We start from the raw sequence: 6129 nt of genomic DNA on the forward strand, positions 1-6129 counted from the left end.
AAGAAGCCAATCTGCAAGATCAGATAATTATCTCATCCAAAATCAAGACGTTGTATGAAATAAAAGTAGAAGAAATATATATGTAACTGAAAGGACTTCATGACTTGAGAATGCAGGCAAATTTTAAAGTCTACCTCTTTGAAGACTTGTTTGATTTATTAAAGGCCTGCACAGATCTGTCAGCACCTGGCTTGATACAGTGTATGATGAGTAGATTGTCTAACTTGTGTCTATAGATATATAAACATATGGTCTGTGCTTAGGTTCTGTGGTTTTCTTAAGTCTGCACTTTGGCAATGTCAATATGCATCTTAGGGCAAAAGTTCTTGAGGGTGCTCGGTCTAAAAGTGTGAGCATTTGGGACAGGCTTATGTGATGTCCAGGCTATGCATGTACTGTTATTAATTTTATTAATAACTGAGCAAAAGTGATGGTTCTGGTAAAATATAAGGAAAAAAAAAACAATGGAGAATCAAACTTGTTTAATTAAAAGCATAACACAGCTGAATTACAAGTTAACTATTTTGCCACTGTTAAAGTGTTGTAGTGCTCATGCCGGCGAGATCAGCAGATAGGCAACAGGTTCTTCCAAATAAAAAACTGAAACAAATAAAATATGCATTACAAAATTCTTGTGTGTTGAGTTCACCTTGCCAGACATATTATAAAGTAATATTATACTTAGTACAAAAGATCTAGCATGTAAAAATGTAAATAATCACCATTACATTAACAGTGTTTAGCTTGATGCTAATATGAATGGAAATACCGACAGACACACTGGCAAATTAGCCCCATTTTCTATTATATAAAGTCACAGTGATAACACAAATCATAATTTTTACATAAGAAGGTATGTAAGTAAATATCTGGTGAAGAACACAAGAATATGTGCTCACAGACATATTTTTTAAAGTGTAACAATAGAAGTTTAACTCTATTATTGCTACTCTGCAGCATCTACTACAATCTCATTTCCAAAAAAGTTGTGACGCTGTGCAAAATGTAAATAAAAAACAAATCATTTAATCCCTATATTTCTTTGAAAAAAGTACAAAAAAGACAACATATTAAATGTTAAAAATGAGAATTTGTTTGCTTTAAATTTGCCCATTTTAAATTTGATCCCAACAACACATTCAAAAAAATTGGGACGGGGGCAACAAAAGGCTGGCAAAGTTGTGCAATGCTAAAAAAAACACATGGTATTTAATTGGCAACAGGTCAGTAACATGAGATCCCAGAGAGTTTTTCAGAAGTAAAGATGAGGAGGGGTTCACCACTTGTGAAAGACTGTATGAGCAAATAGTGCAACAATTAAAGAATAACATTTCTCAACATAAAATAGCAAAGAACTTTTGCTTTTCATCATCTACAATACATAATATCATTAAAAGATTAAGATAATCTGGAGAAATCTCTGTATGCAAGGGACTACACCAAAAAACAGTATTTTCTGGCTGTGATCTTTGGGCCCTCAGGTGGCACTGCATTAAAAACAGACATGATTCTGTAGTGGAAATCACTGCATGAGTTCAGAAACACTTCTGAAAACCACTGTCTCTAAACACAGTTTATCTCTGCATCTGCAAATGCAAGTTAAAACTCTAAAATTCCCAACCTTTCCAGAACATGTTGTTGGCATCAAATTCAAAACGGGCATATATTAAAAAAAAATAATAATATTTCTCAGTTTCAACATTTGATATGTTGTCTTTGTAGTATTTTCCTTTAAATATATGGTTTACATGATTATCATATAATTGCATCCTACAGTTGCATAATTGCATTTTTATTTACATTCTGCACAGTGTCCCAACTTTTTTGGATATGGGGTTGTAGATAAAGGAAATGTTAAACAATGAGACAAAAATATTTGACTTGGTCATTTATTTATTAAGGAAAGTATTACATATCTGTGAGTGGCAAAGGTATGTTAACCTTCAGTATTAGCAGATAATTTGAAGGTGAAATTTGATTCAGGTGTTTTCAAACAATAGGATGGCAATCAGGTGTGTGTGACCACCCTATTTTATTTAAAGAACAGGGATCTATTACTGTCTGATCTTCACAATACATGTTTGAGGAAGTGTATCACGGCACAAAAAAAGGAGATTTCTGAGGACATGAGAAGAAGATGACACCAAGAGCAAGGCATGTAATAGTCCCTGAGGTCAGAAAAGAACACAGGATAACTTCTAATCAAGTAAAGGCCCGTCTCACAGTGGCTATTGCTAATATTCTTGAGTTCACCATCAGGAGAACACTGAACAACAAAGGTGTGCATGGCAGGGTTGCAACGAGAAAGCCTCTGCTCTCCAAAAAGAACATTGCTGCCCATCTGCAGTTTGCTAAAGATTACATGGACAAACCAGGAGGGTATTGGAACAATGTTTTGTGGATGGACAAAACAGATCTTTTTGGTTTAAATGAAAACTGTTATATTTGGAGAAAAGAAAACACTGCATTCCAGCATAAAAACCTTATCCCATCTGTGAAACATGGTGGTGGTAGTATCATGGTTTGGGCCTGTTCTGCCGCATCTGGGCCAGGACGGGCTACCATCATTGATAAAGCAATGAACTCTGAATTATAACAGCAAATTCTAAAGGAAAATGGCAGGACATCTGTCTGTGAGCGGAAACTCAAGAGAATGTGGGTCATGCAGCAAGACAACGACCCTAAACACACAAGTCATTCTACCAAAGAATGTTTAAAGAAGAGTAAAGTTAATGTTTTGGAATGGCCAAGTCAAAGTCCTGACCTTAATCCTATAGAAATGTTGTGGAAGGACCTGAAGCAGCAGTTTATGGGTGGAAGCCCACCAACGTTACAGAGTTGAAGCTGTTTTGTACAGAGGGCTAAAATTCCATCAAGCCGATGTGCAGGACAAATCAAGAGTTACAGGAAATGTTTATTTGCAGTTATTGCAGCACAAGGGGGTCACACCAGATACTGAAAGCAAAGGTTCATATACTTTTGCCACTCACAGATATGAAATATTGGATCATTTTCCTCAATAAATAAATGACCATGTTTAATATTTTTGTATCATTTAATTTGGCTCAGGACAGAAATCTGATGAAGTTTTAAGTCAGAAATATAGAAAATCCTAAAGCGTTCACAAACTTCCAAGAACCACTGTAATATACAGTATAATATAGATTGTGTAATGTTTTCTGACTTTTTTCATCAACAATCTTGATTGTTTAACTTTTTTTTTTAGATATGTTATATATATAATATATTTTAGATATATTAATGTAAATCTATTTTATATTTTAAATTGTGTTGAAAAGCTCTTTGTTCATTATAATAACAAATATTATTATGAAAATGAATTAATATTTTAGAAGCCATTCATGCAGAAGTCCTGGTAGTTCCAAGAGTTCAGAAATGTTTTTATTAAATTTTAGAAACACTTCAGTGTTTGATTTGTGTCTTGTTGTGTTTGTGATAATTTTTTTCATATTTCCATATATAACTTCCAAATGTCCAGTATACTGGACACTGAATATTATAAGTATTTGGTATGTAGCAGAGAACATGTTTCATAAAACCAACATTATTTTACACCAAAAACTATTTTTCTACTAATTACATAAGTTGCTTCCACCCTTCCATGGAACAGCCAGAAGCCAGAATCCCCGGGGATAAGAGAGGGGCTCATTGTAAGACGTCCTTTGAGGACATAAATTTCCCTGCACCCCCTGATTGGTCCAGCTAGAAAGACTGGAAAGCCAGCAGGCTCCACAGGAGCAGGCTTCCACACAATGACCCCATCAGATCTCTGTCAAAACATTGGTTTCACTATAAAACTTCCCTGCATGACTTCTTAAAACACAGGCATGCAAGTCTAAATATACTCGATACATTGCAGATCTCTGATATTGCTTAATCTCTTAAAATCCCAGGCTTATAGCATACTAAGCCTTATTATTCAGTTACTACAGGGACTTCAGTGCAAACTGATTGAGCTATTCTTATAGAAGTTACAGAAGTGTGTAATAAAATTTTGGGTCCACCAGTGGGACCTGCCATGAAAGGGGTTAACTGTACATTCAAACTTTTGTCTATTGTCTTGTTTCTTCTTTATGGAGATGCCAGAAGACGTTAGAAGACTGGAGAACCAGGAGGCCTCACTGGAACTGCTTTCGCCAAAATGGCCCCTCCAGGTCTCTGTCACACCAATTTTTATTGTAAAATCTCCCTGCCTACTATCTCCAAGACTGGAATGCAAGTCTAACTTTAGAGCATTGAACAGCTCTAGTGTTGCTTAACTGTACTTTATAACTTTTGTTGATCAGAGAGATTTACATTAGAATGCAGCTGTAAACAGGACGGTTCTTTCACCCCTCTTGTTTGCCATTAGTTATAAACTGCTAACACAGCTCATTAGAGATGATATTAACATGAATAGAATTGAAATAAAGAAGAGCATAAATTATCCCTTTATGCAGATAATGTGCTGTTATATTTGACCAGCAACAACAATACCACATTCTCAATATGGATATTACTTAGGACACAAAATCAATGTGGAGGAAACAGAAGCTCTGGATATTAATGGCAGAATACATACCACAAAGTATAAAAATACAAAGTGGGTTTATGATGCCAGTTACAAGAAAATATTTCAGTGTATTAAAAAAAGACTTGGACCAGTGGTTTACATTCTTTCTGTCTCTACTAGGCTGTATTAAAATGTATGATTATGATTAATATGCATGAATGTTTTGCCCAGGCTGCTTTATTTATTTCAGATGTTACCCATTTAAGTGCCAAAGTCTACTTTTGATAATCTGGATAAATAAAATTTTCAGTTCATGTGACAAAGAAAGCACCCAGGAAATAGGCCTTAAATGTGACAGTCAGATGGGGGCTTAAACTTAATTAGGATATAAATTGTGGGCTGCACAGATGAAGCCATCACTAATGTGGATCCAGAGTAGAACATGTACACACTGGCAAAAGCATGTGCCCAGAGCCCCTGCACATTCTTCCATTGTAGAAGAAAAAAAGAAATGGGACAATGGACTACAGTTACCTTAAAATATGGGAAAAATACAATCAGCACTTGAGCTACCCAAAACAATCTCACTGCTAACAAACATTGGATACATAAAAATCTTTATTCCCAACAACTTAGATACAATGTTTAAAAAATGGTTAGAACATGGTTTAACTGAATTATATCAGATATTGAACAATGGCAATTTTAAGACATTTGAACAGTTAAATGGGAAGTGGAGAATAATCTGTAAACTACATCAAATATTTTTGTCTGTAAACCTAGATAGCTCCTCAAATATAAAGCAAAGATGGGTATCAGAAATAAATATAGGTGTAACACAGAATACAATTCAAACACATGGAGGAAATTTAAATGGAAAGTAATTGCTAGATATTTAGGAACGCCAGAGATAGCGTCAAAGTTGGGTCCAACACATACCAATTCATGTTGGAGAAACTGCAGAACACAAATAGGAAATCATATTCACATATTTTGTCTATGCTCTGTATTACAGGTCTTTTGGAAAGAGGTATTTTATATGTTTAAAAAGTGTTTCAACAGAATATCCTTCAAGATCCTGTGTAAGTGTGATACTTGATGGTCTAGAGTGAAGAAATATCTCCTAGGAACATTGCTTACAGCAGCCCTGAATTACTAAATGGATGAACCCAGACCCTTCACACCTATGTATATCCCCTGTCACACCTTGCTTGCAGGTGAGTTTAGATCACTCAGACAAGGTTGTAAGTTATAATAAAGATTAATGGCAAACCACAAGAGCACATTCAATGCACGAGTGTTTATTTGGTGAAAGGTGTGGAAAAAAAATTAAGTATCCTAGGTACAGGGCTTTTGGCCACATTGAGTGTCAAACCCGCACTGTCAATGTGTTTAAGAACAGTGTTATCATGCATGAGACAATCATCTCAGGTATTGCTGAATATCACCACATCATCAAAATACGCTGAGCAGTAATCTTCATAACCTCTTAAAATGAGGTCCATTTACCGCTGAAAGGTCACTGGAGCCTGGAGCACCATGTAGTCCACAAGGCATGACCATGAAGGGAAAGAGGCCCATAGTGCGGAATGCTGTATATTCCTGAGATTAATTTG

The sequence above is a fragment of the Colossoma macropomum genome, unplaced genomic scaffold (genome assembly GCF_904425465.1).
Source record: "Colossoma macropomum unplaced genomic scaffold, Colossoma_macropomum, whole genome shotgun sequence".
NCBI classification, from domain to species: Eukaryota; Metazoa; Chordata; class Actinopteri; order Characiformes; family Serrasalmidae; genus Colossoma; species Colossoma macropomum.